This window comes from Tuber melanosporum (assembly GCF_000151645.1).
Source record: "Tuber melanosporum whole genome shotgun sequence assembly, scaffold_26, strain Mel28".
Lineage (NCBI taxonomy): Eukaryota > Fungi > Ascomycota > Pezizomycetes > Pezizales > Tuberaceae > Tuber > Tuber melanosporum.
The window spans coordinates 119449-132709 of NW_003298930.1; positions in this window are offsets into that span (position 1 = coordinate 119449).

Genomic DNA, 13261 nt, shown 5'->3' on the forward strand with positions numbered 1-13261 from the left:
TCCCGTGGACTTCTATCGAAATTGTAGTAGATTCCGATAACCTCCAGTACAACCATACACCTCACATACGAGATATTCCGGTAGGTTAGGAGCACGGATTTATATACCTAACAGTTTACCAAAATCTGATCCTTCTCTCTCTGCTTAGATTGAAAAACATCAAGTCAGTGCTAGGCATGAACGACACAACACCACTGTCAAGGGATCAGTGAGGCTGTAGGTTCGGCGCAATCTACAAACTAAATTTCAGTAATCATATGCCTTGGGCACACAATGTTTGTGACTTTATGCGGAGTGAGGACTGGCTTAAGATTGTTCTTCGAGAAGAGGAAGAGCCATCTATTATCAACTATAGTGGGTGGAAAGTATTTGAGAAGGGAAAGGGAGCAGCCTATGCCTTGATCTTTGCCTCTGTACCCGCGAGATTGACGAGTACATTAGGGTTATGGGTAAGGTAGCAGATATGTGGGAAAGGCCGCATTAGAAGCTCGGCCGTGTAGCCTCTCAAGCCGGTAGAACAATGATCGCAAGGCAGTTCAATCAGTAAAAGCCTGAAGTCAATCAGCCAAGTCAATCTTACATTGCGAAGCTGCTCCAGTATCAATACCATCTAGCAGGACCAGAGCAAACTATATCAGATGAGACCTTTTCATCTCACACGATCCCCACCCTGCCCGCGACTTTTAACAGCTTCATTGATATTGTCCTCCATTAGCCGAGAGATATACAGTGGAAATTCTCATCTCCCAAGTAGTAGAAGTGAAAGCTACTTTAGAAATGAAAACCAAGGAACAAAGCAGTCTGAACACCAGCCTTACCTCCAGAAGCCCACTGTTTGCTTGTCAATAGTATTCCCCTTGCGCTCCAAGAAACAACAGAGGAAACAGTTTTCCTAGAGTGATGAGCAGACAACATAGATATTGAGGGAACTAAAAAGGAAGACGTGGGTGACAAGAGCAACTTAGATGTTGGTATTGTGGTCTTCGTAGTCATGAAGAATGTGAATGGAGAACTAGGCAGCAAGCTGCACAGTTTAGTCATATGCGATGATATGAGATTGACTAGTTGAGCGCTACTGTTAGTGTTACTACTGGTCGTAACAAGAAGAGCTGTTCTAGCCTATCAGGCATAGATAATCAACTCGGGGGGCAATCCACTATATCTGCCACTCATGCGCATGTTTTTACCAGCTAGCCCCTTTGCCTGAACCAATTAGTATAATTTTAGGAGATAGGTCTGAGATATTTGCATATGAAAGCAGTAAGATTCAGTTGAATCTTACTCCCAAATATAGCATTCATATTAGCACAATCTTTGTTCCTGCGTTCAAAACCTTTTTACTCTCTATCAGTCAGCTCTCCTCCCAATGCTCAATCACATTTACAGAAGCCACATGTTATATCATGAGTTGTGGTACTAGCTTAACCAACTATCAGATCAAATTGGCTGTATTTGCTAATGGCCTACACGGGATGAAGGTTGTAGTGACAAACAAGAAAGAAGCAGAGATCTTTGCTGCTGCGAGTACTACACATGCTTCCCTTGAGCTATACGACTAGCGCTTTGCACATCTCCCTCAGAATAGCCTTCGTCTTATGGTAGGCGAATTGTTACCGGAGGGCAAAGACTGAACTCTTATGACAACCTGTGAGTCTTGTACATTTGGAACCCAGCCTCAAAAGATCCTACGTACTCCTGTCCCTTAAGTTTCTCGCTCATTTACACTTATACACTCTGCTCTCTGTGGCCCAATTGCAGTTTCTTTCTTCTCTGGCTAAACGTACTTGGTAGTCCATATAGATGACTACTCAAGAAGGGTCTCGGTAGAAATTGTAAGAAGAAGGAATTCGCTGCAGATGACTTCTGTGTTCCTGAAATTCCGGGCCTGGATGGATAAGGCCTGGTCACAATGGCCGATCGCAAGATTTAGATGTGACGAGGGACGATGGAAATATGATAATAACCTCTTTTGTAGGATACTCCCCGTGTCAGGAATATTGTTTTGGTACCTGCACCACCTTATACCCAGCCCAAAGATGGGAAGAGCAAAAGGATAATACAGACACCAGTTACTAAGACTCGTACTTTGCAAATTGATGCAAACTTTCCAACTCCCAGGTGGGCAGAGGCCATTATGACATCATCATACCTACATGAGTGATGACCTATCTGACCACTAAACCATTAAAGTCTCTATAAGATGCTCAATGTAGGAAAGAATAGTCTAATACATCATTAACGATACTTTGGCTGTACGGCAAACAAGCTGATTTTCCATCGACACTGCACAAATACGAGGTTGTCTGAGAGGTCGCATCTGTATATCATGATAGATTATGTAAGGTATTTGCAAGGTGTGAATCAAATTATTGGTAACTGGTAGGATAGTTAGCAGATGCCCTGCTGTACCCCAGAGGAGATGTAAGTTGAGAACGAATGGAGGCTTAGAAGGTATACTGAGAAAACAAAGAAGTAACCGCTCAATCACATATAATGAAATACTCTTTGTAGAAGTCTACATTTTCCATTGTAGAATCAGGCAGTTTTTAAATACAAAAAGTTGTTCATGTCTTAACATGAACGCAACTAATCAAAGATATTAAGAAATCCACCTTAGTAAAACTGAATAAGTATCAAAATAATACTTAAAACAAAAGATAACACAAAACCAACTATCAAACCATACTTAAAACAAACAAAGTCTGAAAGCAATACTTAAAACAAAACTTAAAACAAAACCAATAATCAAGTACCTATAGTAGTTATATTCCCAAAAACAAATCAACTGTTTGAAACAAAGAAAACCTAATAATTATCGAAAGCCAAGTCAGAGAAACTAAAGGCTTCCATTTCCACTATAATTCTTCATTATAGCTTTCACATAAGAGACAAGAAAAAAGTTCCAAGAAAGCATTGTGACTCAAAGAAATGCAGGTTACCGTATTTGTGAATACCGGCTTCCATGTCTACATTTCCTCAGCTGTGTGGCAATCAACACAATAGTCTATTCAGAGGATAGTGAAGTAATCTCCAGGTTGAATACTATCGTGGTTTAAACACGGTTTATAAAGCTGTTGTCACAGTCTCACCTTGAATTCCAAATACTGTGACAACAGCATATTATTTGGATAGTAAATAGTGATGACATGAGGTTGGTGAGAACATATTCTATCGCTTGATTCTCTTCATTACTACCTTGGAATTCTAACTTAAAGTATGGTGCTCAAAATCCATCTTCGGCTTCTAGTTTAAGTTACCAGCAATCAGTTTCTAGTATTTGCAGTGTCTAGTAGATCTTGAGGTAGTTGATTATTGGGAGTTAGGAGCTTATTTAGAATGTTGTAAGAAAGCCCAGCCTAGGAAGGAAAGGGTTTTCACATGACTCAATATAATAAGTCTTAGGTATGTTATTGTATCATGTATATGATTCATCTATATCGTATGGCTTATTATGTTATAATTTGCTACATTTCGCATACGACTTAAGTATGAGTCATGGGATGTGAAACTAGTGCCTGTGTCTTGCAAGTATGCCTTCCCCATATGCTTTATACATATAACATATGTTTTGCATATGACCTCGTTATGAGGTCATGGGTTTCACCCATGTGACCACTTATGATCATAAGAGTTGTTTATTGTGTTATGATTGGTTTATGAGTTTTCACTCATGACCTATCTATAAGGTTATGGGATTTTTGCATGTTACTACTTTGGTCATATAACTAGCTAGCTATAATTTGTTTTTGCACATGTGACGACTTTAGTTCATATGAGTAGGAGCGGGAAGAACTCTATATAAGGAGGCCTCTAGGATCATGGAGGATATGTTCTTCAGGCTTGGTTTAATCTATATTTCCTACTTATTACTTTAATGAATATAAAAAACCGTTATCCTGACTGCTACTATTAGGACCTTAATCACTATTAGAACGAGAACACTCTATACGAAATACTGTTTGAGAAAGATTATGATAGGCATTCCAGATTGTAGACAAAGGTCTTTGACTTTCCGTAATGTAGGCAGAGGACTCAGCGCTATCAAACACTAAGAGAAGAAGAAAAGTATTGGTTCCCATCATAAGGAACTAACTATCCAAAGAGGAATTTCTATATTACAAAATATCACTTCAAGTAACACGGAATTACATAAGAGGGCTTCTTTCAGTGACAGATATGGAAGGAAATATTGATATTAATAATTAAAACCACTATTTGGAGGAATTTGGGGACTCCCTAGATCAAGTTCTCACAGAGCCCCCAACGGCAGCAAGTCCTGTAACTCTAGATAATCAATCAGCAGTCAATAGCTCGCCTGTGTGAACTACATGACCAAGATGGATGTCTGGATCAATAGTACCTCTGCCACCGATTCTGGCTGCTCCGGCATGGGGAACCAACATTTTAGGAATAACTGTAAGCTAGTTTCAGATAATCCTAATAGCAATACCAAACATGACAGCAGGCCAAGGAAATGTCCAATGACCAAATACAAAGTAATCAGACATATAGGAAAGAGCTGAAGACCAACTGCGAACATTCGCAGTACAATGGGAAGGATACTAAACAGTGAAGGTAGAGGGAAAACATCATGAGGAGATCAAGATTCCCTTTGTGGAATGAATATAGAGGTAATACGCCATGCTGCATAGTGTTGTTAATGAGCTGGCTTGAGGGAACCCTGGACTCGAGCGGCCAAGCGGCTTGATTGTACTTGGCCTTTCATATAGTATTGCGATGGCTCTGCGCCAAAATGTCATTGTATATACCTAAAAGCATGAATTGTGACGGGCGCGCGCCTCCAATGTATCTGAATACTTTATGAATCGCTAAATATTGTGGCCATGAGAAGTGTCAACAGCGGCAAGAGACGCGAGTCCGCTCGTGAACCCCGGTTCGAGCCGGCAAGAGAAAAGCTGCCAAGAGCCTCGTGTCCACTGGGCTCAAAGGACTGGAGCCGACTCGGCTCGTGCACAACACTAGCCTTGCAATGGATCACACTCTTCCAAGATAAAAGGAAGCAAGGAGACTGGGCCAGATATGCAGAGTTCAATGCAACTCTTTTTAAATAGTGTGGCGATCCCAACACCAAAGAGATAGTAAGATGAAAGTTGGAAAATTTGCCATGATGGAAATAGACCTTTTCAGCATACTCAAACAAATGTCACTTACTCAAATACAAAGCAGAATTTGGCAATGCCTGCATCTATATTATCACATTCAGGGACTGCAGTGACTGGCGAAGTGCACCATGGGAAAATCACAACTTAGTTTGCACTAGATTGGAATGATTGGTTAAATGGGTAATTGATAAGGAAAGACAACTGGTAATGGTTCGAAGCAACTCAGACAACACCATTGTATACAGAATAGTAGAATTGTCGAGGAACCTGGATACAACTTGCAGCTTACATTCAGCCTAAAGCGAGAATAGAACATTATTGCCTGGCCAACTAATCACATAGAACAAATTAAGAGCTGGACTATCTACAAACATATTCAAAGAGCAATATGCCAGAAGATTAAATAGAAAGCTCTACTTGAAATGCGGCAAAGCAGGACATCAGATACGGGAATACAGAAGCCAGCTCAATAATGCATACTAAGAGATAAAAGAGATTTGAAGCAAGCACTACCAAAATAAGAAGAAAAGCAATATCCAGGAGATTGTCGTGGAAGACATACTGGTGGATACAGACTATTGTCCCTAGCAAGAAATAGTCTTAAAGACCCAAGATATGAACCAGAAAAATGCATCTAGTTAGCAAACTACTATACTGCACTACTCACCGAACTAGGAGCAGAATATGAAGATTGATTGATTCTCAAACTGAAGATATGCAATAAAAAGCAAGAAGAAAAGTAACAATATATGCAATTTTTGACTCTGGGTCATTGAAGAGCTTATAGACAAGCAAACCTGCGATCAATATTTCCTCAATTCTAAGAAAGTGAAGAAAGTGAGACAACTTTATCTATTGCATAAGAAGTGAAAAGTAAGAGAACATACAATCCATACGGCTGAAGTACCTACGGAATTTAACAGCCATAGGAAAACTGCAACCTTTGTAGTTGTAGATCTCAAGAGCCATGGGATTGTCTCAGGGATGCCATGGTTACGAAGGTATAACCCGACCATTGATTGGAACAAATATAAGATGACCTGTATCAGTGAACAATATGCAACATGAAAAAACTCTCAACATTTTGCTAGTAGTCAACTCGACACTAAAAGGGGAAGAGGAACAAGAAAATTTGGTCTTAAAGTTCACCAAGATGTGGTAACACAACATAGTCTAGATACTAAGACTAGACCTATGAGTAAAAGTACCTACCAAGGATTCCAAGAAAGCAGCAGGACTTGACCTACATGCTAATGAGAGGACTGAGATACCTGCCAACTGACAGGCAATGATAGAGACAGGAATAGCCTTTAGACTACTAGATGGTACTATTGACAGATAGCACTCATCAGTGGCCTAGCAGTCAAACATTGACTAGTGACCAATACTGGAGTAATCGACGTCTACTATATAGGTGAAATCAAGGTAGCTCTGGCCAACATAGCTCAATAGGACTATGAAGTCATAAACGTCAATCAAATCACATAATTGATTCTTGAAAAGATCAATAACAAAGAACTGCAAGAAGTGTATCAAGTGGACGATACCATAAGTGGACAAAAGAGTTCGGAAGTACAGACCAAACCCAGCCATATTCAACAATAAATATCAAGGTTAATGAGATCACAGCACCAGTCTTCATACCATACTATCAAAGAGGAAATATCACAGCAGTTCTCAAATAGATATCTGAAGATGAAAAAGACATTCTATCAAAAATCATCATCAGCCACGAGTTAGCAATCTAAGATTGGAAATAGGAAAGCAAAAAGGCATAGAAAAGATTGATTCTAAAAAAATACCATCAATTCACGAACCCATTCTGAGAAAAACAAGCCATGGGCCTACCACATAGAAGACAAGGAATTGACCACGAGATTCAGCTCGAGAAGAATAAAAAAAAGCTGGAAATCAAAGGACATTTCCTACAAGTAGCTATGCCCACTAGAAGAGAAAGAACTTGAAGAAATCAGAAACTACATTGAGCAAAGCCTGAACAGAGGATGGATCAGAATCTCATTCCCATCAGTAGGATCTCCTATACTATCTTTCGAGAAGAAGGATGGAAAGCTGAGACTCTGTATCTAACAAATGTACTAGCTTCATTCCAACAATGGAATAACAAGGTACTCAACTGCTACCTTGATATATGTTCAATCATTTATCTAGACTATGTACTTATCTGTACAGATAATATGCAACCACATCAGAGGAATATCAGGAACATGATGCTTACAATAGAAGAATAAGGAATGAAGATCAAATCAACAAATTAAGAATTCCATAATGAAGAAACCGAATATGGCAGGTTCATTCTCAATTGCAATAAAGTCAAAGTCATCTCAGGCAAAACAGCATGTATTGGAGAATGAGAAAGCCCTAATAACACAATTGATTTACACTCCTTCATGGGATTTTGCAACTTCTGTCTCAGGTTCCTAGCAGTATTTAAGAAGCTTGATAAAATGCTCTCTAAACTAACCAAGAAAGACAAGAAATGGGACTAGAGAGAAACGGAATAAAATACATCGGATGTTATAAGAAAGTGGCGGAGAACAGCACTGATACAGGTCCAATTTAACACAAACAGACACACTGTGATCGAAATGTATACTTTAAAGTATTTACTCACCAATATACTATCTCAACAATGTGACGATGAAAAATGGAGACAAGTGTCTTATCGATCCTAGACTATGACTCTTGTGTCATGCAACTACAATATTACCAACAAGAAATTATTAGTAATATTTCAGGCATTGAACGAATGGAGGGAGTACTTTATAAATAACATGTATGCGGTCCCAGTTCTCACCAATCAAAACAATGTAGTCTCGTTCATTATATCGAAAGAATTGAACAATTACCACCTAAGAGGGAAGGCAAACCTGAATAAATATAATTTTAAGATAGAATACTGACTGGGAAAAAAGAGGCGAAAAGCAGATACTATAACAAGAATTACCAGCGATAAACCATAAAGAAAAAAGAATGAACAGATGGAATAGGGAACATGAACACTATTACCATAAGCCTACTTTGAGATAATAGATGTTATGGAACTCTGCTGGAATGAGGAAAAGGGAATTGAGAAGGCAAAGAAAGATTATAAAACCATTCAGGTGATAAGAAAAGTGATGAAAAAAAGAAAAAAGTTGATGAAAGGGATTGTCCTGGGTTAAGACAAATGGAAAGAAGAAAACCTTTTGTACAATGGAAATCAATGGATTTCGGAAGAATAAGAAGTAAGGACAAGTATCATAAGATAAGATTAGTATATCCTAATGCTAGGAGATACAGGAACTGGTAAAACTACAGAATTGATTACAAGATCCTTCTATTGGCCTGGACTGCGCACGGATGTTAAAAGATATATCCAGAATAATGACCTATGTCCAGGAACCAAAGGGGCTCAACAATAACCTTACTGATTGCTAAAAATGAATGAGGTTCCGGACCACACTTGGGAAACAATTAATCTGGATTTTATCCTGAACATATCTCCATCGGCAGGATATGATAGCATTGTGATTGTGGTGATCACCTCCATTAAAATATTGTTCTTTGGTTTTATTCAAAAATTATATTGATAAAATCTTTGGAATAGGTTTTCTGGCTACCTGGCCTTCTGAATAGCAACATCACGGATTGAGTATGGACTATGAATATCAGTATTATGGAGAGATGTGACCGGAGGAATTGGGATATAAAATTGGCTGAGTACCGTATTTCACCTGTAGGCTGACGGACAAATGGAACAGCTAAATGCAATACTTGAGCGATATTTTCAGGCTAGCGGTATTTATTAACTAGATGCTTGATACAAGCTCTTATCAATGACTAGGTTTGCATACAACAACGGGAAACAAGTAACGATTGGCATGACAGCATTTTTCGCATATTGTGTACAACATGTTAAATGTTAGGCTATAATCATTCAATTGATGGTATAGTGCCGCATCGAACTAGTATGACAATTCTCCATGAAGGTTATAATACCAAATCAGTCAAATGCAGAAAATGGCAAAAAGAACCAGATGATAAACAGAGGAGGCTAGATCGAAACATAGAATGTGGAGCTATGGTATAGCTAATGTCACGCATTAGCTATACGACGTGGAATTCAAAGAAATTGTACTGTACGAGAATTAGACTATTCCGGATTCTTGAAACAGTGAGCAGGCAAGCTTATAAGCACGATCTCACTGTTTTGAATAAATAACACATTCTACATCGCACTCGGAGAACTACTTAATGATAACAAGTTTTCCTCACAAACAATTTCTCCCTTCTCGAAGGTAACTTGACGGAGAAGCAGAATATGAACTTGATTGAATAACCTGGTCGAGGGTCTTCTACTGTAGTCTTCAATACCGAGCAAGGCACATAGGTTATTCGCCTAAACAAGAAAAAACTTCGTACAATATACACAACTATGAAGGCCTACAAAATGCAGTCTCAACCTTCCATTAGTGATACTCAGATAAGTCCAGGCCATCTAACTACCTAATTCAACAACTTGGACTTGGGAAAAGAATCCAGGCTCGAGTATCCACTGGAGTACTGGGACAATATATACCGATACATGACACTAAGGATCTCTAAATACTCATTTATGTGGCCAATTGCGGAGGAAATCAAAAATCAAGATAAGAATTCGAGGTACAACACCATGAGCTGGAGGGTATGTTACGACCAGGTAAGCCTCATGCACTGTGGGGACAATAAATGATCAGGAAAGTTCCAGTGAGAATACTAAAACCATGGTTGACACCAGTACCATGCTCTAAGGTACTGGAAACATTACTTCAACAATCAGTGCATGATATATGGGGCGAAGAAAATCTATGCAAGATACTATCCTCTGCAAGATTGACCAAAGTAAGAGTGGGAAGTACAAGATAACAGCAGAATGCGTGAGGCCTTAAGCTAGAGAGTACCAGGAAGTGCGGAATCCAAAATCACTAGGTGGAAACGGAGCTGGATATTGGAAGCCTATATATGTAGAGGAGAGTACTGCAGGAATAACCTAGTTAGGCCGAGGGCATAATTTAGCTAAAGGAAAAGATTATAGAAGAGTCAAGAAAGATGAATGACCTCTAATAGTGTACAATCGAAATAAAGAACCTCACCTGGTAATATGTAAGGAGCACATTGTAGAAAGTAGACAACAAGTTCAATAGGGTTCAGAGGTTCAGGCGTACTGCTCGAGGACAAAAATTGCCACTTTTGACAAAAGCCAGAATAGGACTCTGAATTAGCAGGAGAGGACATAATGTCACGACTACAGCTTAGAGAGCAAAGGGCTTTTACATGACCTATGATTATCAGGGAAATAGAAGTTATTATTTTGCACATGTGACTCATTTAGGTCATGTGACTTATTCTGTTATGATTTCTTATTTTTCACACATGACTCGATTATGAAATATAAGATATGCACCTTGCAAATATGTCTTACAAGTATGCCTTATTGGTATCCCTCGTGTATATGATTTAGGTTTTGTACATGACCTTATTTTGAGGTCATGGGCTTCCCACATGTGACAACTTGGAGTCATATAAGTAGTTTCTTGTATTATGATTGGTTTATAGGTTTTCACACATGACCTTATTACGAGGCTAGAGAAATTGAGCAGGTGACCCCTTTGGTGATATGACTAGGTTGTTATAATTTAGTTTTATGCATGTGGCTACTTTGGTCACATGACTTGGTGCTGGAAGAACAGTATAAAAGGTGGCCTATAGGGCTGAGGAGAATAGCTTCTTGACACTTGCCTCCAAGGACATTTCTTACCTATTACTTTGACGAATGCAAAATACCTTTACCTACTTGACTATTATTACCACTTCGTTTGCTATTGGGACATCAAGTCTCTATATGAGATAGAGTCAGAAAAAGCTTATGATTGGCATTACAGATAGAAGACAAAGTCATGTACTTTGAGTAACATAGGGAGAAGGCTAAGAGCAATGATGTAGTAAAAGAAGAGGAAAGGTATGGTTCTCATTACCAAGAACAACTATCTGAAGAGTGATCATTATACATGTTGGCTTCATACTACCTGTTTACCATAGCATAGCCTAGTGTAGTTCTTACTGTATTCCCAGCTGTTTTGGCTCATTAGATATCATTTCTATTTAAGCAAGAATTGATTACACCCATATTAAAGACACAGTTCACCAATTTCTTCAACTTCCAATTGATCCGGCGAATCAATCATGATGGGAGCAGGTTTAGAGTGGAATCTTGCAGGAAACTTGGAGCAGTTATTGGGGTAGCAGCGGTTGACACCCAACGTATGGAAAACACTGGTATTGCGACGATAACTACATCTGTCCATTTGAACAATGTAGTTTTCTGTATACTGAAAAAAGGATCGGACCTCGTAAGGTCAATGTCATCAGGGGTGTAGTTTCTTGCGACGCCCAATATTAGTAATAAACATGTTCCCATGGACAATAAGCATATCACCTAGTAGGATATGAACATGCTTGCATCGTCTCTTATGGGTAGCAGTTGGACTCACAAATCATGCAGCTTTATCTACTTGGAAGGCATCATTCTGGATAGTATGATAGCCATTTTAGAGGTTATTTGAGGTAATAATTAAGAAGTTCTGAATAGGGATGTTGGTAGGAGTAGGTTGTATCTGCCGAAGATTGCCTCTTAAGGAGACCTGCCAAGATTATTGCAGTATCCAGCCTTGATATATGCAGTAAGCTCGATGACGGTTAGTTCCTAGTTGGCCTGTATTGTAATGATCATGTGCTGAATCCTAGTCCTGAATTCATGGATTTTTCATTTGGCTTGGCTATTAGTACTATGACATTTGGCTGAGGCCATAATGTGGTTCATTCAGAGAAAGGTCAAAATCTATTTCTAGAATCAGGGGGTCAAATGGGGATTAACATCATTGACTATCTATAATGGGTATGCATGGGGTGTAAATAAGAATCACTAAATGTTAATCCAGGTATCCTTGTAGGAGTCAGTGATCTTCCTTAGTATGAATAGTGTAAATCCAGAAAAACAATGCATAGTGGCCATGATAGAGTTATAACTGAACTATTTTGTGAATGGACCATTGAAGTCAAAAGGAAAATATTTCATCACTTTGTGAAGCAACTGCAGGGTCTGGGCCATACAGTCTAGTGATTGCGATCTTTCCTTATTTACCAGGCAGTGTTCATATTGTTTGACAAAATCACGGATATTTTTTCATATATGGTGCCAGTAAACATACTCTGTAGTATAGGAAACATTGAGGTCAGTACTATGGTATTCTTTGTTGTAGGTTTTCATAATGAGGTACTCCCTAATTGTAATTCCATTGAGCATATTACCTTATGGGATATATCAATAGTTTTTACCATAGTCGGTACTGATATACACTGTTAGATTAGATAGGTTACATGTAACGAGATCTCCTTGTCTGGAGCTGTACAGGGCTTTAAAATAGACCAAATCATGGTAGTATCCGGTTATTATCTGGATTCGGGAGTATGACATAAATCAATCCATAGTTGAACTGACCTCTTGTTCACTTTGTAGGAGAAATTCTCTTTTTAACTACATAGGATCTTGTTCTACTTCAAAGATTGTATGATTTGTTGATGATGTTCTTGAATTTTAGGTGGTATGATATAGATGATAGCTTCCTTATTGTTTACTGCCAAAGGGCTGCCAAATAGTTGTCATGAATCTATTATGGTAGGTGACGATAGAGGTGCTAATTGTAGAGGATTTAGGTGAGATGCAACCTTCTGATAGGATGCTGCCTCGTCCAGTTGCTCAGAACATTGGGAATCTTTCACGACATGATTAAGTATATGGAGAGGTTGGATCGATCCTTTAACAGTGTCAGCCATTACATGTTGTACATCTTCCTCTTTTAGTACCAAAGATGCTACCTTTAGAATCCTTACTAGTGGTATAGTATTACGTTGGTATTGGTTGCCGAATTCAAGGTTAGTCTGGTGAAGGGGATAGCTATTCCTGTAACTGTGAGACCAAAGGAGTATATATTTTTCAAGCTCATGAGGAGTTGTACTGTAGAGGGTACAATCGTCTTTCCATGCAGGATTTATATCCCTAGATTATGTATGATGATCAATCATGCACATGCGTTAAGGCT